This window comes from Pipra filicauda, unplaced genomic scaffold, assembly GCF_003945595.2.
Source record: "Pipra filicauda isolate LSUMZ 115617 unplaced genomic scaffold, ASM394559v2 scaffold4_size7858003_pilon, whole genome shotgun sequence".
Lineage (NCBI taxonomy): Eukaryota > Metazoa > Chordata > Aves > Passeriformes > Pipridae > Pipra > Pipra filicauda.
Window position 1 is genome coordinate 4,111,843 of NW_024104643.1, and position 14,365 is coordinate 4,126,207.

The 14,365-nt window shown below is 46.8% G+C and overlaps 1 protein-coding gene across 8 annotated transcripts in view; it reads right to left on the reverse strand.

The window, feature by feature from the left end:
• The window catches only part of TET1 (tet methylcytosine dioxygenase 1), a 96,451-nt gene that overhangs the window by 62,899 nt on the left and 19,187 nt on the right, over window positions 1-14,365 (reverse strand). For 2 of the 8 annotated variants that reach the window (XM_039386703.1, XM_039386702.1), the window contains exon 1: window positions 7,446-7,617. The exons of 5 other annotated variants lie outside the window; for them this stretch is intronic. The gene's annotated coding sequence lies outside the window, so the exon portion shown is untranslated. Of the gene's footprint in view, window positions 1-7,445; window positions 7,618-8,085; window positions 8,221-14,365 lie in introns of those variants that run through there. One more of the 8 variants, XM_039386696.1, reaches the window with a different exon arrangement.

Below are 14,365 nucleotides of genomic sequence, written 5' to 3' on the forward strand. Positions count from 1 at the left end.
CTAAAAATGGGAGCAGGTAGAGCCAGAGGCTCTCTAGTCTCAGGCAGGAGGGTGCCTTCCCTTTGCCATCATTCCCTTGAATTCCTTATGTCCACCTACAGGCCACCTGCACCTCACTGATGGGATGAGGGAAAGAAAGGGAAGAACAGGAAGTATGGGGATGATGGCCAAAATTCTCAGCTAAAATAGAAGGTAGAAAAAAAAAAAGGGAATCTTGGTTTCTAAAGGAAATAGAAAAGAGAAGGGCACTACCAGGCTTCTGACATCACCACTCCTTCCCCATGACCTCAACCCCACCTTGAAGCCAACAGGGTGATCTTACAGAGGCTGCACTTCTCCACAGCCTGGTCCAAGCTGTGCTGAAGGTGTGGAGAGCTCTGCTAGTGCAGCCCAAACAGCCCTGCACCAAGAGAAGCTCACTGTCCTGCTGAGGGGATGGCTGGGCTGGGCTGGCACAACCAACACACAGGGCCACCAGCTCACTTGATCAAGCTTGTTCCTGCTTGTCCCAGCCCTGAGCAAGCTGCCCACTGGCCAAGTACCCACCATGGCTAACAGAACTCCCAAAGCTCTTTAAATAGCTCATTTAAAGCATTTTGAGGCCTGGCTTTTGTTTATTCAGCAGTACAAAGCCAAATGATCCTCTGTACTACAATATATAAACCAAGTATCTTATCTAAAGGTGATGTGATGATTCTGTGTCACATCTTCCTATTACATATCAGATGAACATGATTACTGAGACAGCAGGTTTTTTCCACACAAATACCATTTCAGAGCCAGCACTGCTGTACAAGACAAGGCTAAACACACTTCTAAGGTCAGATCAGAAAACAATGCCCACCAAACACACAGTAAACAAGCTGGACAGCAGCCCTCCTCCATCACAGCAAAACATCCAACCTGGAGAGACCAAGTAGACACATGCAGTTGTTTATAGTTGTGGGCAAAGGTCACAGAAGAGACCTGAACAGCTCCCACAGAAGCACTCTATAAAAGTTGGGTCAGATACTGAAACAGTAAATCAAATAGAACACTGCACTGCAGGTAATCCGAGCACTCTCCTTCCCTACTGTTCTGTGGAGACACATGGGGGAAGGGGGACATGGCCATTACTGGGGGGGAAGGGGGACATGGCCATTCACTCCATGAAGCAAAAAGGGCATCAGCATCACATCAGCAGCTCTATGTAATACCTGGTGGCAGCCCGCAAAAAGCCTCCCCCCAGTTTCTCGTGGTCTCCTCACGGAGATGGCCTGGAGAGCAGCATCTGTGGCCATTGGTGGCTGAGCTACACAACAGTGGCAGGCCAGGAAACTGGAGCCTATGGAGCAAGGAAACAACAACAAAGGCCAGGCAACATGGGAATGTGTGAATCAAGAGTGGGACTGAAGAGATAAAGGCTTTTCTCTTTATCAGCCCTGGAACAGAAGGAGTATGACCAGAGACTACAGGAGGTCTGGAATGGAAACAGCAACTGGATTTTTGAGAATACTGAATGCATATAATGCCTTCTCATATTGCTTCTCGACATAAGCAGTTGTTGCTGCTGTTGTGGAAGTTTAGGAAGCATGACCATCAAAATTATCAACCAGAAGCTTAATTTATAACAATCTTGTAATTTTAAAAAATTATTACAAGTACACGATAATATGTCTTTACCTGCATTTGGATAGTGATAGGACAAGGGAGAATGGCTTCAAGCTGAAGGAGTGCAGGTTTAGATGGGATATTGGGAAGAATACCACCCTGGGAGGGTGGTAAGGCCCTGGCACAGATTGCCCAGTGAAGCTGTGGCTGTTCCATCCCTGGAAGCGTCCAAGGCCAGGTTGGATGAAGCTTGGAGCAACCTGGGCTAGTGGGAGGTGTCCCTGCCCATGCCAGGGGGTTGGAACACATCAATCTTTAAGGTCCCTTCTGACCCAAACCATTCCATGAGTGCGTGATTTGAAAGTTGCAAAATGGTTGCTTCAGGACTGAAGAAGCAAGATCATCCTGGGCTTTTTTGTTTGGTTGGTTTTGATTTAGTGGTTTGGTTTTTTTCTTTTTACACAGAGAAACACACCTGTCTGGCAAGAGTGTAGAAAACTGACAACACCAAAGCGTTGCTTCTTTTCAGGGCCAAAATTAGAGGCTATGAACAGAGCGGTTGAAGATTTCCCTTTTGCTTGCTAAGCAAAGAATGCTGATATTTGTAGGAAATTGCCTGGCTGTGTTATAAAAGATGTGAAAAGCTTTGTCTTACTCACAGATGATGATATAGGGGCACAATGGCAACAGTTTTATGCATTTTGTTTTAATTTTGTCACTGGAGTGACTTCAGGTTTTTCAGAAGAGACCTGAACAGACCCCTAAAAGATTTTTTTTTAAAAAATATTTATTTATATTTATATATTATAAATATATTATATCTATTTATAGATATAATAATCTATATAATATAAATATATATAAATATATGAATATATATGTTTATTTATATTTATATATTCATTTAAAAATATTTTGGGAGGAGGGGTTGTGTTTTCTTCTTTTTTCTTCAATTAATACTTGACTTTAGCTATATTTGTCTGGGACTCTGAGCACCTCACCTGCAAGGTGACTGCAAGCTCTTGGGAGAAATGCCTGCCAGCAAAAGATCTCTGCTTCCCTTTAAAAAAGCCCACAGTCTGGATGAAAACTAGTCTGCCACAACCACCTTAAGAGCTAGACAAAAGCAGTCTAACATCTTTTAAATAACTTGTCTAATAAAAGTAAATTACATTGCTATTTCTTTGTTTACTCTTCCACAAGCAGGACCAAAATATTAGGTTGTTACAAGCTTGGTATTCAAGTTTTGTCTTCTGCAACACCAGAAAATATTCTACCTTCCCTTTTCCATTTAAAGCACTGGCAATTACTCTGTTGGTATCCGCAGCAGTTACAAATTGTCTCATGTCACTTCTTAAGGACAACAAATGGCTGTATCACATCAGTCATATTTCACAGCAAGGAATTCATTATATTCCCAAAATATCTATGTGGACGTAACGGGATTATAAAACATGAAGCTCGTGGTTGGCATTTTTCTGTCATCTTGGAGAGAAACAGACTTACGTGGATGCTTTCTCCTGAAAGCCAAAGCAGGTGGCCCTGCCATGCCCTCCCTGAGAGGGGACACAGGCGCCTCTAGGAGGGGTGACAGGTCCAGGGGGTCTGCAGAAACTGCCCCAGATAACACCAGTGCATCCCAAAGCTGTTTGTTACTTGAGCCCACTTAGCTCTTCTAATTCATGTGCAAAGCTGAAATGAAAGCTGGTTTTGCTCCTTCACAGCAATAAATGTGGAACAATTCCACTGACTGCTATAATCCTCAACAAATACTGCTAAAAAGCTAATCAAAGGCTAAATCTTTTAGTCTTGCTTTTGGTCACAATTCCAAACAATTATAATGAGAATTTTGTCTACAAAGTAATTAGGGAATTTAACTTCATACTGCTGGAATGCCTCCAGAAAAAAAAAAACAACAAAACCATCACAAACAAAGTAAAACCAAAATCTTTCCCTTTACACAAAAGAATAAAAAACAATAAAGCAAGTTTTCATTCTAGAGGCAGTGTCAATCAAGATTCTGTTGTGTAACTTGATTCTTGTTGGAAGACGGGGGGGACAAGAGATAAAAGATGTGTCCTCCTAAAAAATGGTGGGAGCTTTTTTATGGCATCATGAAAGATGGCAGGTGAACCCTGAACAAACAGGACTGTATGGGGGAAAAAAATGACACAGTTAGCAGTCACTAGCTTCACTGGTCACCTGGTTTCACAACAGTCAGATGCACTCATTACATACATTTTATTTCAGTGTTTAGGTATCTTTCTAAAAGACCCTTGAAACTGTACCTTAGGGGAAACAAGACCTGGAAGTTTTCAAAAAAGCCATAATACACAGGTGACAGGCAATAAGGGCCACAATGTGACTTAGAAGTTGTCCACAAGCTCAGATCTACAACTCAGAACTGCAAAGCACCTCATGTTATGGCAGCAAACGCTCTAGAGGAAGAAGCAAAAGACATCAGAGAAGAGAGTCATTAAAAAAATCTGACCCTCATGTTAGGTGCAAAAGCTTTTTTCAGTCTTTCAGGATCATGTCCTATCACCTGCACGTTCTTCCCAGCTGCATCAAAGCCAGCCTTCTTGTCCACTTAGCCTTGTTCCCTGCACCTACTCATTGCTTGGTGCAACATTTTGTATATGGAAAGGGAGGAGGAGTTAGGAGGAGAGAATTAGCTTTAATTTTCCCTTTCCCTCTTCTTTAATCCTTGAATACCCACTTGCTTTTGGTTAAAAAATAAAAATGAAACTTCTCATCTGCCAGCTCAGTACCATGAGTTATTTCATACACAGTCTTCTACAGAGGTCTCCCCATCCATTTTACTACATAGAGATTTTCTGCTTTGCTTTACAGGACTGTGCCACTCTTAAGCCAACCAGATATATCAAACCTTTACTTAAACCAACCCTTTCCAACAGCATAACTACAGACGTGGGACAGGCACTGCAGGATGCCACCTCAGCCTCTCACAGACAAAGGCACACAATCCTTTCCTCACTGACATCAGTACCACAGGATGATGCTGAGCAGACCAAGCACCACGGCCTTCATCGTAAACGTTTGTCCTCGCCGGCCCTGTCCTCCCGTGCCCGGAGGACAAGGCAGGGCCCCTCCCCGCTGGGAATTCAGCAAGAGATGGCCCGGTTAGCATTCCGAGGTGTCATGACTTCATGCACCTGGGAGCCTGCATAGCGAGTCACACAGACAAAAAAATACCACAAAAAAAGAGCCCTCCTGGTTTAGGGAAGGCTCTATTGGAACACTTAGAAAAAAAGAAAAAAAGAAGTGTGGCACGGAAGCACACACACTTAAACCACAAAACCAGATTAAGCCTCAGACAAACAACTTGCACCAAAAATCCATTGTGAAGACTCACACCACATGTGCAAGTATCCTCCCTTCAGCCAGGCAGGAGCACGGGCTTGCTTTAACCTCTGTGCAGTGCAGCCAAAGGGAACACTAAAGAGATATAAAGTCAGTTCTAAAGCCTCACCGAAGGAAAGCTCCTTCCAACAGAACACTCCAGGTACTTTTGAATACAAAAAAAGCAAGCAAAACAAACAGAACACCCTGTCTAATCATATGCCTCTCTAATTCCACATTTATGCTGTTTAAAGCACTGCATTTCTTTTTGATATTGTGACTCCGTTCTTCAGGGGGGGTTGCCTTTTCTTAAAAAAAAAAAAAAAAAAATTCAACACCACTAACTGAATCACCTTATCTCAAACTCAGTTAAAAGAAGGGGGAGGTGGAAGGAAGAACCTTCAGGCAAAGATTAAGCCTGGAAAATTTCAGCCTGAAAGGTGTTTTGAAATTCTAAGTATCTGAAAACAGAAAGCAGGACGGAAGTGCTTAGGCCAGCTTTAACAGCCAGGGTCCCATGCCAGTCATAATAAAACTATCAGTGGGGATTTTGAATTACTACACAGGGAAGAATTAGGTCTTACAGAAGCCATAAATATCAAAGTTCATTGGTACATGTCACCTTGAATTCTTCCCTCACTACCTGCTTTGTGCAACCCAGCCAGCTCTTGTCTCCTCACAGCAAACCCCTCTTGTCCAGAGGGACTGTGTCTCATCCCAAGAGAAACCACCACCCCTCCTTGTGCTGCTGGAGAAACTGCCTCTGAAAAGCACAAACCAGCTTTCTTCTCCTTTACAGTTAGGGTCCACCAGGCTACTTGCCCCATTTGGCCCAGACCAAGACTAAACATGAAGTCTTCCCAATTCCTGACACAGGATAACCTTCTGCCTCTCCACAAGAGTACCTTAAAAAGCACTGACACAGCTGGGAAGAACTATTATTATTTGGAAATAATAATAATTCATTTTTAGTTATTATTTTCACAAGTTTTTCTATTGTCTTTTAATTTTAAAGAGCCCTTTACCCTAGAAGTCTGCTTGGCCATGTTTAAATATCTAACACTGCAATCTTTGCCCACTTTTGACATCACTGTATTACAGTTTCTAGAACAAGAGCTCTTTGGCCAGACCCACGCTGGTGCAGCCCCTCTGGCCAGACTGTTTGCCCTCCTCACTCCAGGGTATGCACCGTTATCGGTGTGCTCGTGCCTTGCTCCAGATGCCCATCGCACATCCCCCTCTCCTTAAAGGAATAGCATCTCACCACCCTGGGCAGCTGCTACATAGGCCGAGATACAAGTGATGCGGACTACGTTGCTCTTTAAATATCGTTGGGGTGCAGCAGGATAGGCTGGCTGAGTGTAGGACAGGCTGGGCACACGATTGGCGCGACTCCTTTGACTGCTGCTGCGCCTGGTCCCTCCGCAAAGGCAGCCCGAGGCACTGCTCGGCCGCCAGCAGCCAGACCTTTGTAAGGTCAGCTGCTCCTGCGTCCCAGCAGCCGCCTCAGCCCTCCTCCTTATCTCTTCGGCGACCCACATCCTTCTCCCCGGCTCCATCACGGGCACGGCCGGGATCATCCCCGCCAGCACCAAACCTCCAGTTGCCATAACACCACCACCTCTTCTTCCCCAGCTCCAAGAGCAGTTGGACAGGCACTCAGCGCCCAGGAGCACCCCGGGGGGCTACAGCCCCGCCGGGCTCTGGTTCCTTTACTACAGGCAGGTGGACCCCAAGGAGGGAAGGGGCAGGCAGGGCCCTCCTGGGTGCGAGGCAGCGGCTCCTCGTGGCCCGGCCCCGCCGCTGGCCGTGCCCCCTCAGCCCTGGGAGCCCTCCCCGGGGCTGCAGACAATGGGACCGACCCCAGCAGCGGCACCGGGGACCCGCAGCGCCCACCGTGGCGAAGGTGGGGAGCCACTCCGGGGACGCTCCCCCGGCCCCGCACACCAGCGGCACCTCCACAGGGGGATGCTGCTGCACGGCCCTCGCTCGCCGCTGTTATGGTGGGGGTGGGCTGCGGGGTTTTTCCGGCTGGCCGGGGGCCCTACGGCCGGGCAGGGACCCTTTTAATTGTTCCCTGCTCTCCGCGCAGGCTGCAGGCAGCTTCTCTTGCCTGGCGGGTTTTTCCAGGCAGGCTCTGGCTGCTGCAGCGCAAACACGCTCCAGCACAGCCAGGGAGACCGGACTTTTTCGCTTTTTCGGCCAACAAACTGCGTTTTGCATTTGAATAACCCCCAGCCCGCCCGTCTCGGAACGGCCCGACCCGCGGGGCTCCGAGCCCGGCCGCGGGGGTGCCTCTGCCTCCCCTTCGCCGCTCCACCCCAGCTCAACTTTGCAATGAGCCAGGCGGCTACGGGAGGGGGGAAAGAGAGGAGAAACAGAGGGATTACAAACAAAAAGAAAAAAAAAAAAAAGGAGGGGGTCCGAAAGTAGAGATCCCCGCCGTCCCCCCCCCGCCCTCGGCAGCCCCGGGACCCGTCCCGCACACGTACCAGGGCTGCGGCGCGGCCAGCCCGCGGCTCACAGGAAGGGGCGATGCTGGCATGGCTCGGGTCACGGCCCGGGCCCCCGCGGGCCGGCGGCTCCCATGGCGCGACGAGCCCAGGCGGGAGAGGAGCCCCTGGCCGCGAAACGTGCTCTGGGCGGCGGCGGCGCCCCTGGCCGGACCCTCCGGGAGGGAGCGGGGAGGGGGCGGCCCGGCGGGGCGCTCGCCGCACCGAGCCCTCCCGGCAGGCGGCAAAACGCGCCCTGGATCCCCGCGGCCGGAGCGGGATTCGCCGCCCCCCGCACCCCACCCACGCCCCCGCGCCGCGGGGGGACCCGGCACGGCCCCGGGCACTGCGCGGTGCCCGCAGGGCTGCCCACGAGAGCCGCCGTGGGCGTGCCAGGCTGAGAACGCCGCGGGTTATTTGACAGCGGCAACAACGAAATAAATAAAATGAGGGTAATGAGAGAAAAGGAGAATTATTCCGTTACTTGCGGAGGCTGCGGTTTGGCGCCGCACACCTCCCGATCAGCCACAGAGGTGGCACTCTCTGAAATCATCCCTGTTCTTTGTAGGCGGGAAGAGAGAAGACTGGTGAGCCGTGACGGGCGAGGGGCTCGCCTGGGGCCAAACCCTCTTGTCCTTACATGTGCCATCCAGGAGGACCCTCAAACACCGGCGTCCATCAGGGCCCGGCCATCCCACGCGCGGAGCAAGCACACGCTGAACCATGGGGAAGATGCTGGCAGAGGAGGAAGAGCTGCCGAGCCACTCTCTCCCTCCTGCAAGGAGGAAAAATATAATGAGCCTTGCTCTCTCCCCATCCCCCACCTCATCCATTAAGAGCCACTGATGATATTTGCGGCTCCTTCCCAGAAGGAATCAGGCAAGTAAAATGTTATAGTAAGAGGAAGAGTCAGCCCAGCCTTCTTCCACCACTACTTATCACTACAGCCCTTTGTCAGAGTGGAAAACAGGCCACCAATTCTAACAGACTAAAAAACAGATGTTGGAAATGGGATCTGTGAAACAATATACCCAAGCAGTACTTTTTTAGAATGGCTTCATTATTATTAAGTCTGTAGCTGTTGCAATATAAAGCACTTCAAGTGTGAACCAACCCATTCAAATTCGAGCCTGCAGAGAGGCTTTTCTGCTGCATAAAAGGAGTAGTACGGTCCACATCCATTCCTAGAGATGCTTTAAATACCAGTTGTTTGGCTGGTTTAAGTGACGTGTTAAAGGAGAAGCAGTGGCACAGGTCTGCACAGCTCCTTGTCACTGCTGCCATTCAGTGGCCTTGGGCAAGGTAGCTCTCCACTAATTTGTATCTCCATCACTTCTCTCCTCTCCTGTATGTCCTTGTAGTGAGAGAATAGTCTGGGAATCTCAGTCAAGCTCAGACACTTCAGATGCAACAAGGTGAAACCTACACCACAGACTCCTGAATTTTGAACACTTGCCTCATCAGCTCTCAGTGGCAGACGATTCCAGCAATGCATCAGCTCTCTTTGCTGGGTGTAACCACACCCTCCACTCCTCAATCTGAAAAGGCTGCTTTTCCATGGGGCTGGACATCAAGACTGTCATCCCAAAGACTTGCCCTGCTAAAAGATGAGGTAACACAAGCTATTTTACTAGATAAAATAACAGGTGATTTGAGAGACAAAAGAGCTATTGCTCTGAAAGTGCTGAATGAGGCAGAAGTTGAAGGAACAGGTACTGGATGATAAAAGCCCACATAAGCTGAGTGTGTTTCTCGGGAAGAGAGTAATAAGTTGGAAGTTGTGGTCTTGAACAAAACACAGAACAAGAAATGAGGAACTTGGGGGAAAGCAACAAGCAGTGAGAGCTAAGGTTTGTTTAGAGTAAGCAGGTTAATAGGAGCACCCAAACACCAGCATGTGCAATCACAGCTCCATTAAAAACGTGCTAAAGGCAAGGAAACAAACGAGAACTAACAACTGTCTATTTTCACATAACATGCTTGTGGTCTTTTTCAACATCAAGAAATGTCCTGGGAAGCGAGTAGCACCAGGTGACAATCTTTCCTGGCACCAGGAAGATACTCAGCCTACTAACACAAGCTGAGTATAACCATTTAGAGAAAGATCTCACAGTAATGACTGTCTAGGTAACACAATAGTGGATGAAATCCTTTCACTAAATGTAAACGGAGGCACACGAAAGGCAACATGAAAGTCACATCCTCTGACATAGCTCCTACCATGCAAAATGGAGATCCTGGTACTGTGACAGGTACCCAGGGAAGCTGGGCTGTGTGCTCAAGTGGAGTGTTCAGAACCATTACCAAAAGAAGAGGAGAACAGAACAGGAAACATCCCAACACCCTCGTCATTTAGCCCAGATCTGTTGTCTGCTCACATCTCAAGCATAACACCAAGTTCTGGTCTGCTTAAAAGGTGCAAAGACAAACTTGAAAGACATAGAAAAATGTAGCAAGGGTAGCCAAAGCCACAATGAGCACCAGTATTTCCACCCTGGAAGGGCATCAGTCTCAGTAAAATCCCAACCAATATACTGTAAAAACAAAAGCAGGGAAGTGCCATCAGTGAGTGATACTCACCATTTCTCTAAAGTAGAGGATATCAAAGCAACTGATATCCTCAGATATCAGAACAGAATACAGCAACTTCTTTGTGCAGCATGTTACCAAACCATGGAACTCACTGCTGCAGCAGATTGAAAAGGCAGAAGTCTTTAGAGATTGGGTTTTTTTAAAGCAAAATCAATGGAAGAAAGTTTAATCAAAAGCCAATTAATACAGAAGTACTATTTTAGCTACACATTACTTGAAGCTGAAAGAGTGCAGTGAGGAAATAGCCTTGTATGCTACTCCTTCCCTATGTACATGCTACTGCCTATTTTCAGGAGTAAAGTTTTAAGCTTGTGGACCTTTGGTCTGACACAGTGCTACCCTTCCTGTGTTTTTATCCAGAATAAAATGCACGTTAGTACCTGCCTACAGAAGGAACAAAACTGAACAACATTGTACCAAGTAACACTGCACAAACCTGTGAGTAGTTCTGCATTACAGGCAGTTCTGGCAAAGCCCAAGTCTGTGGTAAAGATCAGGGAGCTGTGAGGGGCAGCTGCTCCCTGAGAGACAGGGAGCCCCACAAAACAGCCAGCAGGACAAGGACCTCCCTCAGCAGCACCCAGCCCCACTGTACACACTCAAGGTAAACATGACAGACCCAGGGGCAGCATCCACATCCAGCACACGTCCATCCAGGTAATAAAACAGCTTCCAAGAGAGGAGGCAGGTCTGAGGCTGAACTAAGAACCCAATCTGTAGATCAGAAGCAGGTCTAGAGACCCAGGAGATAAGCAAATTTACATACAATCCAAGTGAATAACAAAGCATGTCCCTGATTACTTAACAGAGCCAAACCCAGGCTCTCACTAAACACAGCCCACAGCTGAGCCTCAACAGAGCAGCTGGTCCGGTGGGCACCGGCTGTGGGTGGAGACTCCAGGGGCAGCTGGTCAGGCCCATTAAGGCCTATTAGTGCCCTCAGGGCCTTAACCCTGGAAACAGAACTATTTAGGTGTGCTGTCCCTAAATCAGTCCTGCAGAGTCATCTGGATCAGACTCTGCAACAGGCACACCAATCCAAGCTAAGAAAGGTTAGACTGCTGCTGAATTTAAGCCCTCCGCAAACCAAAACCTCTGGGAATCACACTGCAAAGACACATAAGCTGCTTTTTAAGGGACGGATTTGATCTAACCAGGCCTATCTGGACTAGCTTTGTCTCCCTCATAGTGGAAACCTGATGCTGAGACATTAGGGCTGTCTCCTTGTGCGATAACAAAGCATGGATTAAAGCATCTACCTTGCAAAGCCTCCCTCACGTTTGTTATTTTGGACTCCAGGGTGACATGGTGACCCAGGAACCTGTGTGCTGTGCCTGCAAGCCCAGCTGAACACAGGCCAACCACTGTTAATGCCTTTGGGTTTGTAATACAGATGATCAGATAAATCACCCACAGCATTGTTAGTTGGCAGTATCTGAAAGAGAAAAGTCTTGAACAACATGAGTTTAATGCAGAAACTCTTGAATTCCAATTGTGGTTTTGACAATGACTTACTCATTTAGTCTTCCTTGGCCCTGGTTCTATAGATAGTATCTACCTGCCTGATTGGCACTGAGAACAGGTAAACATTTGTAAGCAGTTGAACACAGAGAGTTTAAGCGTGAACACCATTTTACTTGAAGTAAGGCCAGAAGGGGCTATGATTTCATCTTTGGATACCCATTACAAAGGCCCACTGCATTCATTCTAAATATTTCCTATTAGATGTTCCTGACCTGCAGTGGACCTATTTTTTACCGGAAATCTCGGCCCTTACATCTTGGCTCATGCATGACTGTGCATGAGCAATCTAAAGCAGGAGTGCAGAATGACTGTGTTGTGCCTTGCTGGTAAACACTGCATCTGGGAAGACAGATGTGCATGTACAAAACCAACATTTTTGGGTGCTTCAGGTCTACAGCACTTTTGCAGTAAGCCATGTGACACCAGAGGTCACGTAGTTCACACCTCTTCCCTGCATCTGAAAGAAAGGAAGAGGCCTACGTAGCTAGAGAAATTTGGCACCACTGTATCTGCAGACTCAATGACTCAGATGAGTTGAATATTTCTGGTTCCTTAAAGACCTCACAGACAGGCTTTGGGTAGGGACTGTCGAGGTCCTGAGGGTGCTAACAAGTGTTAATGGCCCTGACCAGCCTCACCTGGGTCCTCTGCCCCCACGACCAGGGTGGAGTCCGTGAGCCCAGTAACTTCATTTAAGCTCAGGCCTGGCCAGACCCTCCTTCTCTGTCTAAGCTCTGTTGCAGGTATGCTTGTTTTGAGTCCTGGCTCTGGCCTTGGTTGTTGTCTGGACCTGGTTGCTAGATGAACCTTAGGCTGGTTTTGGGCCTTTGCTCCTGCTGTTCCTCACCTGCCTCTCCTGATGGACTCTAGACCTGCTTTGTGCCCTTGCTGTGACTGAGGATGGAGCCTGTCCCCAGCACCCAGCTCTGCCTCTCCTGCTGCAGGACTGCGCCCTGTCGGTGAGGACGCTACCTGTGCAGTGCTCACCTTTGGCTCCTTGCTCACCTCGCCTCAGGAAGTAGCACTCCTGTCTCTTGCTGACAAAGAGAGCTCAAGATACTGCACTGGCAAGGAACTGAGACTTGTGCAAACCATAATCTTTGTGGAGGAAGAAGGGAAAAACAAAGCTCAGATTCTTGAGTCTCATGTGGGGAAAGCTCTGCTTCTGCTGGTTTTGGATATGGTTTGGGACCAATGAGCAGACAACTAGGTAGCTGTTACTTCAGATCGCTAATTAGTAAAGAACAGAAGCAAGTCTAAAGTGGAAACAAACCTTTGCAATGTCTGCAGTCCAAAGGCATGACACCTGAGGGTAATTTGTACAACTGTCCCAAAACAGAGCTTGCTGTATATCAGTATTTTAAGAGCACTGGAAATAATCTTTTCAGCAACCACTGCTATGAGAGTAGCTTACCTAATTTCAGCATTGAGAAGCTATTTCAATTGATAAATATTTAAAATATGTTTATAAACCCAAGCACATTTAACAGTGAAAAAAATCAGGAAGAATTGATATTGATAGAGCTTCCCCAACCTGCTTAATTTTTTTCCTTCAAGTTAGAAGCCCTGTTCTTAAGCATCTTGATTTTAATGTCTTCTGTTGATCGTCAGTCTGCCAGAGGAAGCATGACGTGCTGTCAGACATGAGTGTAACCTGGGCAACATTACAATTGCTGATGGCTTTTAAGAATGGGTCATAAAAGAGAAGTAACTAGAGAAACTCTGTTAAGGGCATAAACACTTCAAGGTAAAAGGATGAAGTGTCAGCAGGGAGAATGGTAAGATTTCAAGGTGCAAATGAACTATTACAAAAGTTACAGAAGAAAACAGAGCTTGAGAGCACTTTATACCAGCAAGTATTTAAAAAACCCCCACAAAGCTATACACATACAGCTGGCTGCTGAATTCCTTTGTGTGTTAGTATATCTATACAAGATGTTCTGTTTAGCTTTGCAATGCAAGTTTATTACTGTTTCCCTAAACAGTATGCACTCATGGGGCATACTTCTCTAAATTACCAGGGCTGACAAAGGATCTTCCTGAAATATCTTGCCTTTATCCCAAAGAAGTAACAGCCCATTTATGTAATTTTTGATTTTTTTTTTTTTAGTCTGAGGTGAAATTCTGGAAACTAGATGACTTTCAGCTGTTAGTGCAGTCAACACTTTCCTGTGTGAAATCAGTAAATTAGGTTCCTACAGCTGGAGCTGTTAACATAGGCTGGTTGCTGTGGCAGTAGGAGGCTTTTCCTGAGTGTAACCCCCAAAGAATACAAATTGGCTGGAGAAAGCTGCATTAACAGTGACTATAAAACTTGCTTCAATGACTCACAGAGCAGTTGCTGTTCCATTAGAGACTTCTCAGGTATATTACAGAATGTGAAAAGGCTTGAGAGTTTTCCTCTATAAAGGACTTATTCCATATTTTCTGGACAAGTCTGTCCACCTTTGGAATGTGAGTTTTATATTATTGGGAAAAAAGCCTATTGTAACAGGCCCTTCCCAAATATATAAAAGATGTAGTGATCAAATAGAGCAAAATAAAGTTTCCCTGATTCTGAAGCAAACTTAATTTTAAGGAATGTAACCTATTAAAGGAAGAAGTGAATAATTTCTTTTGAAGGCAATTGGACACAAGCAGGAAGAAAAAAATGTTCCAGCAATTTGTTTGGAGATTGGTTCCTTTGATTTGTGTAAGCATTGAGATCTGTTTGACTGTTTTCTTCATGTCGAAAGATGGACTTTAAAAAAAGGGATGTTGGTATATGAAACACTTCAAACCCAGGTGAAGATATATGGGGAAAA